This window comes from Patagioenas fasciata, chromosome 2 (assembly GCF_037038585.1).
Source record: "Patagioenas fasciata isolate bPatFas1 chromosome 2, bPatFas1.hap1, whole genome shotgun sequence".
In the NCBI taxonomy this organism is placed as follows: Eukaryota; Metazoa; Chordata; class Aves; order Columbiformes; family Columbidae; genus Patagioenas; species Patagioenas fasciata.
In genome coordinates, this window is record NC_092521.1 from 91,203,599 (window position 1) to 91,218,447 (window position 14,849).

The following is a 14,849-nucleotide window of genomic DNA, read 5'->3' on the forward strand; positions in this document are numbered from 1 at the left end:
CAGAACATTTATGGTGAAAAGAGAGGATGCTGTAATTTTAAGTAGAGATGAGGCATCGCAAGAACCAATGGGAACGAGGAAGTCTAAGCAAAATTGTAAAAGTACTGATAACTGTTGCTCAGAATGTATAAATGTAAACCCTGTGATAACCAAGGTGTGTTGGCTTTGTGGAGTTACCACTTAGCACCCATCTCTGCACAGACATGAAATAAACAAATATCTCAACTCTGTGCATTATTTGGCTCTTTCCACACCAGGTGAAGAATCCAGTTTTGGGACAAAATAATAAGCTTCCTTCTACCCCGCAGCAAATGAGAGAAATATGTAAACCCCACGAGCTGCAGGGGTGTGTGTGAACTCTGTGCGACAGGCCACTACCAAAATATGGTCTGATTTTGTCAGGACCCCACAGAGATACACCGAGTATGTGAATGCCTACGGAAAATTTGTGGTCTGTTAGACCTCTGAGCATACTTGGAATAGCTGCACTTTTACAAGATCACAAAGAAGATCTTGCATCTGCTCGCACTCCAAATAGGAATGCTCAGGTTAGCAAGCACAATGCATGAAGACTGTGGGATTAGGCCCTGCCTCCGATGTGTCCTCTCACTGCTTGTTCCGTACATTGTGTAAATGGCCTCTTTCCGCCTTCCTGCAGTTTTTCTCTTCCTGGTCCCCTGACTTAGTGGCTCATGTTTTAGTTTAAAATGGTACTGGGCAATTTTCTTGGTATTTGCTGTTTCTGCACACTGTGCAAATCTGTATGTAACCTTACTTAAAATGCCACTCAAGTCTGTTCACAGATGTCCACCAAGCTGATGCTTGGTTTTGACGCCAGTTTGACAGCAGTAGTTCCAGAGACCTCAGGTTTCCCCTAGGGAGATCTTGATCTGCTGTTTCTGTACGTGACATTGATGATCACACTCAGGGGTACCCAAGTTTGGTTATCCCTCTCCCTTAGGTAAAGATGAAAAGTTTGTTCAGTATAGATTGGTATAGGATGCTTATTTAGTATAGAAAGGTATAGGTTATGCATCCTTTGTTCAACAGCTGCAGGGTTACACAGATATGAACCATAAAATTCCTATGATTTTACTTGTTCAACAGCTACATATCTTGGTAATTTGATATTGTAACTCGAGCACTTTTATTTACTACCTGGTCAGTTATTGACTGGCTGAGGTAAGCAGGTAGCACTTAGGTTTTCTCGATCTGTATTTCCAGTCTGGTGAATTTATGTCATGGCTCCCATTTCAACAGTGGATACATCCAGGATCTGCTTCTAGCACGGACTGAGCTTTTCTGGTGCTCTGTGTTTGAGTCTGCCTGATATTGCTGACATAAATATAAATATAGAAATATATGTATATATATTTCTATATAAATAGCTAGCAGCATGAAAAGGCTGGTCGTTTTAAGGTCTGCGCTACAGAACCGTGCTTGTCCAATGGAAGGAAGGATGTTACTGAGGAGTTACTAGTTCAGTGCTTCAGCCTTGTTATGCTAATTCAGACCCACTTGTTTCAGGGCATGTCTTTTCCCAGTGCTTGTTCACTGAAGTGACATCCAGATGCTCCTGCTCTGAACTCAGTGGCTCGTATCCTCCAACTTGTGAGAGTGAGATGAAGCTACACGTCACAAGGTCACTGGCTCATTAACGTTTGTGGAGAAGGGCTGAATTCTGCACTTATAAAATGGCCTGCATAAATTGGATTAAGTGGATTATTATGAAGAAAAAAAGGCTACATAATCACAGTACCTGCCTAATTTAAAGTATGCAAACATTTATGGGAAAAGCACTACATGATTAATGTCAGTTATTATCATACCCACAAGCAGAAACCTCTGTGTGCAGATGAGCATCACACTGGGATGATCAGAAAGCCTGTTCTGCTAAAGGCGTGAAAAGTTCAAGCCTCTGATCAATAAGCCCTGAGATCCAGAGAGAGAATTCATCTACATTCAAAGCAGCCTGTGAAGTTGGGTTGTTGGTTTTGTTTTGTTTTGTTTTTCTTGGTGAGCTTCTCTATGCTAATACAATTTATGCTTTTTGGCTAGAGATACAAATGGATAGGAAAAGAAATAAAGAAATGAAGATAAAATATGTTGGGGAAGGGTCCAGAGAGTCAAGATTCATGGTTGCATATTCAGAGTTAAGTCAGTATTTTAGGGATTTTGGCAGGAGCATAGTTAACCACAGCTCAGTGGAGCACTGAAGGATTCACATCACTGTTCAGATATTTGGCTTATATATCAGGCAATTAATTTTAACCCACCCTTACTCATAAACATTGCCTGTCCTGTTATAGAGTATGTGTGTTTTAGAGAACTCGCTGAAGATACTGAACTACATAAAAAAACCCAACAAAGACTTAGCAGTCCAATAGTCTGTGCTGTGACATACAGAATTACGGGATATATATATAGATATATATACACATATGTGTATATATATCTATATATATATAAAATTATGGGATATATATTTTGTAACTGGGTATGGGGTTCCTGTATATTATTTAAAAAAAAAAAGGACATGTTAAACTTTAAATAATGTAAATGACACAGGCCCTGTAAAGCTATCATTATTCTCCCAAGGATTTCAAACCCATGACAGGGTAATGTGGTTTTACAGCAATTCAGTTTCTGCATGCTGGAAGAGAGTTACGGGCTGTAGTCAAGAGGAAAGCAAAGCCTTGAGGCAACCTGTTGTAATAGTCTGGAGCAGGGAAGGATGTCTAAAATATTTCCTGGGACTGGGGAAATTTGATTCTGTTTGGAAAGAAAAGTCTGATCTTCATATTATGCACAATATCTAGATGCAAATTCCAACTGCTTCTGTCACATATTTTTTTCACTACTGAAGAGCAGTCTTAACTCATTCTTTCTGCTAGATTTTCTGAATTAAAAAATGATGTAATTAAAATATCTAGAGTTTCATTAAATAAAATCTAAACAAGGATTTGTCACAGGTATTTTGAAGTTGGTTTGTGTCTTTAAGATGAATCACTATTTTTTTTCTTTCTTAAATACTGTTGACTGCAGGAGGAAGGAAGGAAGGAAGGAAGGAAGGAAGGAAGGAAGGAAGGAAGGAAGGAAGGAAGGAAGGAAGGAAGGAAGGAAGGAAGGAAGGAAGGAAGGAAGGAAGGAAGGAAGGAAGGAAGGAAGGAAGGAAGGAAGGAAGGAAGGAAGGAAGGAAGGAAGGAAGGAAGGAAGGAAGGAAGTTGTCTAAATCTTTTAACCTTGGCTGTTGTAATTAGTACTTTGCAAAACAGAAACAAACAGATACCTCTGGTGCTTTATTCATCTGAAATCAATAAAGTGTGTAAGACTCTGAAAAACAGCAATTTACTTAAGCAGTGTCAACTGTTTTTTTCATGGAGAGAAATGGAAAGATGGTGAAGATGCAAACAGTTAGCTTTATATCCTGTTTCTACAGACTTCAGTCCAAATATTCTGAGCAGTGATGGATTGTAGAAAAGATCCCCCTCAGAGTTGTTTTCCAAGGAGATTACAAACAAAGCTTTGCCCAGCTACTCCCCAAAGCAGCTGTTCAAGCCAGGGAGAATAGTGAATGCTAACCATGGATTGAGTTGCTGGATTTGGTTTAAATGCAACTTAAAAATCAAACAAACAAAACCAAACACACAACAACTACCTGATCTATTTGTTTTACAGTTAAAAGCCCCGATAATCTGTGAAACCTCTCACTCACTCACTCACTCACTGTTGTGATACTACAGTGGGAGAAGAAATAAGAAGGGTAATACATCTGACAAGGTTCTGGTGAGCAAGAGTGTATTTAATACATATTTTGCTTGGCCCTGCATGGTGGTGGGGAATTTTCATGCACCTTCTCTCTCCCTCTGAGCAGATTGATTGCCATTCACATTATTGCTAATACTAGACACACGCACTCTTACAAGATGCCTGTTGGGGCAAGCTCCTCCACAGCGTTTGAGGAAGAGTTGAGAATCTGTTCCTCTACTCACACTTTCTTGTGGAAGGTAACAAACTGTGGCCACGTTCGCTTGGTTGTTTGTCACAGAATCACAGAATGGTTGGGGTTGGAAGGGACCTCTGGAGATCATCTAGTCCAACCCACCTGCTAAAGCAGGTTCACCCAGAACAGATCGCACAGGAATGTGTCCAGGCAGGTCTTGAATGTCTCCAGAGAAAGAGACTCCACAACCTCTCTGGGCAGCCTGTTCCAGTGCTCTGGCACCCTCAAAGTACGGAAGTTTCTCCTCATATTCAGATGGAACCTCCTATGCTTCTGTCTGTGCCTGTTGCCCCTCATCCTACCATTGGGCACCACTGAAAAGAGGCTGGTCCCATCCTCTTGACACCCACCCTTCAGATATTTGTAAGCATTGATAAGATCCCCTCTCATCCTTCTCCAGGCTGAACAGACCCAGCTCTCTCAGTCTTTCCTCATAAGAAAGATGGCAGAGTAGAGGGGGAGGACAGCCTCCCTCGACCTGCTGGTCACACCTTGCACTTGCCCTTGTTGAATTTCACCAGGTTCTCCTGTGTCCAGCCATCCAGCCTGTCCAGGTGTCGCTGGATGGCAGCACAGCCTTCTGGTGCATCAGCCCTTCCTCCCAGTTTGGCATCATCAGCAAACTTGCTGAGGGTGCCCTCAGTCTCTTCATCCAGGTCACTGATGAACAGGTTGAACAGGACTGGACCTAACACTGACCTCAGGGAACTCCACTAACCACAGATCTCCAACTAAATTCTGCACTATTGTTCACATCCCTCTGAGCTCTGCCATCCAGCCAGTTTTCAATCCATATCACTGTGCATTCACCCAACCCACACTTCCTGAGTTTACCTATGAGGATGTTGTGAGAGACAGTGTCAAAAGCCTTGCTGAAGTCAAGGTAGGCAACATCCAGTGCTTTCCCCTTGTCTACCCGGTCAGTCATACCATCATAGAAGGCCATCATGTTTGTCAAAGATGATTTCCCCTTGGTGAACCCATGCTGACTACTCCTCATAACCTTCTTTTCCTCCACGTGCTTGGAGATGATGTTCAGAATGAGTTGTTCCATCACCTTTCAAGGGGTGGAGGTGAGGCTGACTGGCCTGTAGTTTTCTGGGTTGTGATTCTGTGATTCTTGACCCTTTTAAAGCCTGGAGGGATGTTGGCTTTCTCCCAGTCCTCAGGCACCTCTTCTGTTTTCCACAACCTTTTAAAGATGATGGAGAGCAGCTTAGCAATAACATCTGCCAGCTTTCTCAGCACACGTGGGTGCATCCCATTGGGGCCCACTGCATGTCCAGTTTGCCTAAACGGTCTCTGACCTGTTCCTCCTCAACTAAGGGAAAGTCTTCCGTTGTCTGGACTTTCTTAGCTCCAGGGTCTGGGATTCCTGAAGGCGAGTCTTAGCAGTAAAGACCGAAGTGAAGAAGGCATTCAGTAACGCTGCCTTCTTTGTATCATCTGTCACCAGGGCACCCTCCTCATTCAGCAGTGGACCTACATTTTCCCTAACCTTCCTTTTGCTGCTGATATACTTGAAGAAGCCCTTCTTGTTGTCCTTGACATCTTTGGCCAGATTTTATTCCAAGTGGAACTTGTCCTTCCTCACCCCATCCCTGCATACTCTTAACAGCCACTTTGTATTCCTTCCAGGTGGTCTGTCCCTTTTTCCACATTACATAAACATCCTACTTCCATCTGAGTTTTGACTGGAATTCCTTACTCATCCATGCTGACCTCTTACTCCCTTTACTTGATTTCTTCCTCATAGGGATGCATTGGTCTTGAACTTGGAGGTAGTGCTGTTTGAATATCAGCCAGCTCTCTTGGCCCCCCCTACCTTCTAGAGCCCTATCCCATGGGATTCTTCCAAGCAGAACCTTGAAGAGGCCAAAGTTTGCCCTGCTGAAGTCCATGGTTTTAGTCCTACTTAATGCCCTGCTTCTTCCACGCAGGATCCCAAACTCCCTGCCTCCATCCCTCAACTGTGCTTGACAGCACCTAATATTAAACTGGAGCACAGGATCAACAGAAGCAAGTTTTGTACAGGAAGTATTAAAAAGACTATGTGAAGGGTAACCGTCCAGTTAGTATAAATACACACATATATATGACTATAAACACACGAGAATATACGAGAGCACAGGAGCATCTATAAGAATATATATATATATGTATATATATATATATACATATATATATGTATTTATATGACTTGAAGCCTGTATCTACAGACCTGATATTATCTTTTCCCTCTGGTCTCCATGATTTTTAGGGCTGGAAGTCTCCCAAGCACCTTTCCAAGAAGCAGTGCACAGTAAGGTGTTATGTGAGCAGACTGTTCTACTCTAATTTTCTCATGTCCTTCCCTGGGATGTTCTTACATACAATTTAGTTTGCTGTTTGTTTTTTCCTTTTTTTTTTTTTAATGACTTTTTTGGTTTAAGTCCATATTTTGAATGGAATATGAAAAATGCCACTTTGAAAGACAAGCAGCCTGTGAATTTTGGTTTAAACTTAAATTTTTGGTCAATTAAAAAAATTGGCTTTCCTATAAATGCAATTTTATCCAAACACTTGGGGAAAATGTGAAATTTCCTCCATTATTTTTTCATGCACAAAATGTTTGAGAAAAAAGAATGAATAAAAGCTCTGCCACTACAGGTCAGCCTTTTACCTGAATTCCAAGGAGCTTCTGCATCATTTGATACACAACCCATTCATAGCAAACCAGTTGCTAATTGCCATGATGGGAAGGAAATTTAATTTTATCTTTGGAGTTTGTGTCCTTGTATTCTGCCTGCTGGCAGTCTGCATTCAGATTAACTTCTTGCCAAAATTGCTGCTACTGCTTTTGGCCAAATGTGTTAGGGAACAGGCAAGCCTTTGTACATGCCTGAGATTTTGGTTTAGATGAAAAATCCAGTCAAGAAACTGCACCATCCGTTCAGTTAAGAAAAAATTGAATCAGTGCAAATGCGCAGCATCTCAAATATATAAGCTTTTAGACCTCATTGGTTGCCTGGGAGGACTAGAGCTCTCTGCAGAACATACTGAAAGGTCACCACCTCACTGTTATTATCCACTGCATTCAATGTGAAAAATAAAGAAAGTGACTTGCATCTTGTTGCAGTTCAGTGCCAATACTTTATAGGTCTTCCTGTTCTGTAATATGAATCAAGAAATGGTGACTACATGGATTTTGTTGTAAACCATAATAATAAGACACACCCTGAACATATGCCAGGAAAAAGACACAGAATTTTACATGGAGTCATTAATCTTCAAATTTGGAAGAAGAACAGGCTTCACAGTTAAATGAAAGTGCTCTGCATGTGGCCAAGATAAACGTTTTGTTCTTGGAGTGAGAAGGAAGCGACTTCAGTTAGAGAATGGATGCATCCTTCTTGTGGGAGGAGTAAGAAATTTCATCTTTTCTCCACTTGGGGCAATAACTAGAAAACAGCATTTAAAATTAAGTGCAATTAAGTGCAGTCTTCAGGACAATGGATAATAAAGAAAAACTTGCAAGGAGAGAAAATTACTCTTGAAATAGGCCTTTGAGGTAATTTAACTTCCTTTAATCATTGAATCCATTCAATATTCAGAATGAAAATTAATCCATTGCTCTTAAATCCTTGCTCAGTTCATTAGTTCATTCTTCCACCTTGTTTGTTAAGCTGCTCCTCCTTGTGACTTCAGCCTGATTAATAAATTACTCCACAAGATAACTAATGGTTCCCTAAGACTGGCCTGGATACTCCTGATCTTGAGTTACCCATAAGCCTGCAAGTAAGATGCTCGGTTGGAAAGGATCTGGGTGGGACTGCTTGTATGATTAGGTAATAGTGGAATGTAGGGGAGAAGGACATTAGCTACCAGAAATCAATTAGTAATTGAGACTCTACAGTCTATGATTTACTTAAAAGGTTCAGAGTAATATCCTGCATTCATTTACAGCAGCATAAGTTTGGACTTACTCCCTTAACACCAGTAAAGTTATTCATGGTATAAAGCAACAAGTCCAACATGGTGAGTGGACAATGACCTACTTACTGCTGTTGGGAACAGGATAATGTAGAGCAGCAAAAAACTTTCTGCTCACTTTAATTGTGCTCATTCACTTCTGTTGTTTGGATGGGAGACAGAGCAGGGTGTGAATGGCACTGCTTCTTATTCAGGAATATCTTTATTTTGAAAACTAAGTGTCTTATTTCAACTGAATTGTTTTTGAACTCCTTACAGTGTGGTTTCTTCCTGAAATATTTTCAAACTGAAGTGAGTTGAGTCCTTCTGCTTCACCAAGTAAAAAGATAAACAACTCAGTTTTGGCACCATTAGGTTGCATCTATAGTCTGTCATATTATAGAGACATTAGAAGTGATGTGCTGAATCACAGAAGTAGCAGCCTTTAAATGACTCATCAGTTTGGGAATGAAAAGAAATAGGAGACATGCAGGATTTGTCTTTTTGTTTTAGTTGGACAGGAAAATGGAGACAGAAGCAGAATTACAGCAGATTAGTAGTCCAGATACCAACAATGGAAACATATTTAGCTAAACTTATTCTTAAATATTTACTATGTGATAATGTGAACTATGTATTATCTGCAGATAGCTCATAAATGGAACTGCTCTGAATTGTGCCAAGCCAATACTGGGAACAAGGAATATAAAAGAACTTCATTAAGGTTGCAATCTCAATTCATGTAGATATGAATCATAATTTCTTAATAAGAGTTTAATGCCACAATCACATACTACTTATATGGCTGAAGGATTTGGACTTTATTTGCTTTGAACTGCAAAGAAGGCAAGAAGGGAAAGTATGGTGCTGCTATGGAGGCAAAAGATTTCTAGCCTGGCGGAACTGAATTTTATTGCTGCTCCTGACATCAAGAACCTAGGAATGCTAAGCAATTTGCTTAAACTAACTTGGTTACCTATTGCATGTTGTTAACTTTCTACCCTAACAACCCAAGCAGTCAGATTTCTGAGGTACTGAGCATTTACAGCTCTAGCTGAAATCAAAAGGAGTGATGCTCTGAACACTTGTAAAATCTTACATACTTATAAGCAACCACGAAAGTCAAGGTGCACACATCCACAACGAACACTTAGAACAAATGGGCACCTTTTACCTTCGCCTCTCCATAGTTCAGCTCTCTAGTAGTAAAATCAGGAATGCTTACTCTCGCAGTAGTCTACTATTTCTGAAGCATTTGGAAGACACTGTGGGTGCTGAGCACTACAGATGATCCTGTGAGGAAATCTGATCACACCTGCAGAGCAGGACTGGAATAGTGCTCAATAAACAAGGCCCACAGCTCTACATTGAGCAATGCAAAGAAAAGCAATGACACCACCATTGAGTAGCTGTCTGTCTCCTGTGCTTAATGAGACAGCCCTGATGGAAAAATGGCCTAACAATGCTTAATTAAAGGCTGTAACCTAAATGATACACTCAAAAAGGCTGCATTAAGGTTACGAAGGCGGTGTGACTTTGGGCAATTTCTGGCATAATGGTGCTTGAATCTGTATTCTCGATTTTCTTTTAACACGGATTTTTAGTGGATAATTAATACTAAGCTCTGCTCTACTCTTTAGAAAAAGTAATGATGCATTGATTTGAGGAAATGCAGCATATATCCCCATAGAAATGTGGGCACTACAAAAGAATAGACAAAGCATATTTTATTCCCCTGAGTTTGCAGGACAAGTTTTATCCATGTTTAAGATTGCTGTTGTTTAGCACAAACTTTGGCTAGGCTACTGGGACTGGTCTTTAAAGAAATTGCCATGAGTTCTTCAATAAGCAGAGTAGGCATGAGTTTGTACATGAAACTAGGCATAGACCTTCAGTAGCTAAATCTAGCATTATTTCTCTATTTAGTTTTATATTTTATCATGCTTATGACATTTTATAACATCAGCTTGGGAGAACATATCTTCCAGTCCTGCAAAGGAGTGACTTTGCTGAAATTGCACAGGTATTGCATTTACCCATATATGTGCAATTGAATACTTGCTAAAATTATTTGTAGTCTTAGGTCAAATTATTTCACCTGACCATCAGCATCACTGCAGTTTGTTCAGCAATTCTTCGCAAATATCCAGTACGGGTACTGGTCAGCCTGTTCTTTACATTTTGTAATCCATTCTGTGCATCCAGGTTCCTCTATTGCATTTGGCAAGGCATTCAAGAGGTCTATCATTTTCATAGTTTGGGAAATAAGAGCATAGTGGAGGCAGGGAAGAAGAAAGTGGCTTCCTAAATGGTAGCCATTTTATAACATAAAAAGTGATTAAAGCATCTGTGTTATCCTTCACAATAAGATGTTGCAAATCTGTCACAGCCAGAACAGTTCAAGAATTTTTGAAGATTCGAAATAGTGTCTTCCAAAAAAATTGCCATTTGTTCATTGAAGAAAGTTAGTTTCTTATAAAAGCAACTAACTGAAGAACGGTTTGTTTCCTTACTATGAGACACAGCAATATTTTTTTAATACCTCTGTAAACTCACAGCAATATTTTTTAATGCCTCTGTAAACCTTCCATAAACTTTTATATGACATTTTCAGCAGCAACCTTGACTTCACATTCACGCTCCTCTTCCTTCATCCTCTACTCGATGATTCCTGCCTTCTCTTCCCCCACCCCAGGATGCAGGAGGTTGCCCCTTTCATTTTTGTTTGATGATCTGTTTCTGTCCTAGATTGGTACCCAGGCTCCCAATGTGGTTTGCTTTAAACAGAAAAAGGTCCTGATTTTAAAGTGTTAGGCACTGCAGGTTCCATTTGCAGGACACCCTTTACATGTTACTTCAATTTTTCATTTTATTGTTGGAGAATAATGTATTCGCAATTGAATGAAATGTAAAAGTAACTACAATCAACCACGCCACCAGATGGAGCTTCTTTTCTGCCTTTCCTGCTGAAGGTGCTGAAACTATGGGAATGAATTCACTGGGACTGTGGGACTTAACTGTATGTATTGTCAAGGAAATGCAAAACTATTTTTTTTTTCTTTTTTTTTTCTTTTTCTCCCAATTTCTGGCGATGCCAGACTGAGCATCCCTGCATTCATATATGGCTATTTTGGTGATTTTTATTTGTATGCTGATATTGCGCCAGTCCTTTGCTTTTGCAGTGTTAGGCTGTATCATGCAGTCCTGTTTCTTGTTCATGCACTTGAAAGTTTTCACGTATAGGCTTACTTGTTAGAATGGTACAGTAATATTAAAGCAGCATGTATTTCTGTGGGGTTTTTTTCTTTCCCTACTGTAAAAACAATTAACATTCTTTAGAAATGCAAACCTCTTTTCATTCAAACCACTGTATTATATACTTAATTCACTGAAATTCAACTCTGAAGTTGTCTTTTGTGCTTTTATCAGTAGTGTATTGTGTTATGGATACCTAGTTGCTGGTATATATGTACATCAGCTGAAGTTACGAAGGTCATAGGTCATGAGAATCAATATAAATTACTGTGATAAACGTTCTCCTACAAGGTCTTCTGTCAGGTACCTTTTTATCTACTATTGTAGCTTAGTTGAGAACAAACTATAACTGAGGCAGTTCTGGGGAGTTGCAAAGAGACAGGGTTGCATTTATTCCTTTTTCAGTGGTTTGGAAAAGTACACATTTAACCAAACAATTTTTAATGTAGGGTTTATACAGCAAGATTGCTTGGAAAGCCTATTGATATGTTGGGGAAGACCCAAGTGGAAGAAAGGAGAGTGACATACAGCTTTACCCGGTTGTGACTGCTGGACAGAAAAGGTTGTCCTGCATTTGCCAGGAGATGTTGGAACAGGGTATATTGCACAATTCTATTTTCCCAAAAGACAGGCAGGTATTTGAGCTGATGAGGTCAGGTGACCATTCAATGTTATCGCGTCAAACATGACTCTAAAGACGAGCAGAGGCTTCGCCAGCCGACGTCATGAAGGTCCTTCTGACCAGCCGGCCAACCCTGTTGTCCCAGGAGAGTCCAAATGAGTTCATGCCACTATTGATTTTGAATGAGCTACATGCCTTGCTCCTTGTGAAAAAGACAAACACAAAAATACCAAACAGAATTAATGTGAGTACAAGTTCATGTTACTTTCCATTTTCAGGTCTCATTTTGAACAGGCAAAAATCTAATGCCTTAAATGGGGAAGATGAAAAAAAAATCTAATGCCTCAGACGTCGAATTTTCATGTGCTAACAACTCAAAAAGCTGGTTTAGAGATGTGTTCTTTGATCATTTATGTTTTATATACTGCCTAGGCGTTCATTTTGGAGGGTATTTCAAGCATTTGGAATTTTGCAGTGTCCTTAGTCAAGAGACAAACACATTTCCTGTTTGCATAGGTTTCCTTGCAGAGTTTTAAAGAGACATTGGGTTTTGTTTTCCAGAGGCAGTCTGCTAGGTGGCAGGGCAGGAACAGAATCAAGCATTTCAAGCCCTTTATATCAGACTACTCTGGATAAGATGTAGCTTTCTCGCTGAAGTCCAAAGCAATATAACAGCATAATGTAGGGCAAGAATTTGATCCAAATAATATTTTTCTAGCTTGCTAAATTAAATATATACATAGAGGTTTTATATGCAAGAACCTGGATCCTAGTGTTCATCAGAAACCTTTGAAAGAGAGATGGTTTGGCAGCTTTCTGGAGATCCACATTAAAACAAACAAAAAAAATAAAACCAAACCCTTTTCTACTCCTGTGAACACATTTTGGAAGCCAAAACAATTTTTCTAACTGATAATCTGAGCTTCCCCATTCAAACACTCTCTATTTGGGTTAAACTATTGAAATGCAACAATAACTCTGTCTATTAGGATAGCAGTTTGTATATGGGTTCTTTATCATTATATGATTTACCGATAAAAAGCTTGACAAATGACTTAAGATTTCCAGTGCACTACATGAATATAGAAAGTTTGGATAAATATCTCATAAATCACAGGTATGAAACCAAAATTTGACACCTCTTAAGCGCCACAAGAACTGAGCAATACTTGGAAATCTTAGTGAATTGCAAGATTTTGTGCAATATGGTTTTATCACAGTTAGTGCAAACTCTAGTCTGAATTTAGTGTTTGTTCAAGCACTTGGAACCTTTTCCATACAATTTCAGCAAAACAGAAAGTAAAAAAAGCACAACAAAACCAAACACCAAACAAACAAGAACCGAAACAACAACTTTGTGCCATTGCTGAATATTTGCTTGTCACAAAGAATGAGTTTGATTTTATAACAGATGCAGAGGAATCTTGGACGTATGGAAATCAATTACAAAACTTGATCTTTGAAGTACATCACCCAAATAAAGGGACCTTCCTTGCCTCATTGCCAAATACTTGGTATTGGTCATTGAAAAGGATATTCCAAATCATTATGGGAAACAAACCGTTGCTGTAATTCAGGAAAACAGAATAAATACCTCTTCATATATTTAAAGGAATCTCTACATCAGATAAGGAATGTCAGATGCAACTCTGCTGAGGGACAAGGTTAAATATACAGCCAACATCTCTCAAAGTCTGAAAGACTCAAAGCTCTAAGGGATTTTACTTGCCCAGCATCCTGCAGAAATTAGGTTTAAATATTTGGGTTTAAGATTTCTAAACTAAAATAATAACTTCCTAACATTTGTTTCCATTTCAGTATTTTTTTTTCCATTACAGATGTAATGCATGCCTGTTTGGATGCTTTGCATGCTTGTCTTTCCTGTATAAATAAGAAAATCAGGTCTAGTAATCTAACTTCTGAATAATTTCTAGTCAGATTACACAGAGCCATGGAGTCTTTCATTCAGTGTTTAGCCATCCTCACAAACATAGTAAGCTGAAATCCTGTCCTTATTAAAAACACAGGGAAGCTGGAATTTCCCCTGGGATAGGGAGTATTTTTTTAAATAATTGAGGAGGCTATTAATATCCTCTCTGCCATTTTTGTACAAGCAGCACAACTGTTAAAACTGGAATGAAGAACGATATGATTTTCAAAGTGCAGCAAGAAGATCATTCACAGTGAATGCTGCTAAAATTTGAGATAATCCCTGCATCTTTTTAAAACCCTGTAAATTGTGTAATATTGCATAGTAGCTACTAGTCATTCATGTTTTTTGATAAGCTGTAGTCACAGGATATTTTCTTATAGAGACTTAAGTGAGGAATTGGCATATTTGAACTAAGTACATCCATAAGTAGAATATTTTCCTCTTGGACTAACTGGGAAATCTGTTAGTTTAGGATTTGAAAGCTGAAGCTACTATGAGAAGTGCAGAATAAGAAATGGTGAACAGTTTGAATGGACTTCTGGATTAAATTGTGTAGTTGAGCTGAATAAACAGAATCCCCCAGTTACTTGACTCTGAGTGTCTGCCAACAAGTGTTTTGATGTTCATTTTGTGCCCAAATGATGATGACTATTGATCCAAGCAGCTTGACCAATTTATTAAGTTGCACATGAAACAGCTCCGAACCAAAGCAGCAAACCAAAATCTCTGACCTAAGAAGTCCTGAGAAATACATAACCATCCTGTCATAGTCAGAATTGAGAAAGCAACACCATGGATCGCTTGGCAGTGATTTGCACATTTGTATTTCTTTTATTGCTTATATCTCAACATTTTTTTAGTAACAAGTGAGGTAAATACTACTTAGAAGCCCGAGACCCTGGTTTCCTCATTCCTTTAAGAGAATCCTTTTTGAAATACTTAAGAGACAACACTAAATGCCTCCTTAACTAATGTCCACTGGCCTAGTTTGTCACATCAGTTGAACATCTGTTGTAAAGGTTTATCTGATTATAATTACTCCCTTTCAGAATTGTAGCAATTGATTACCACTAAAAACCTGACTT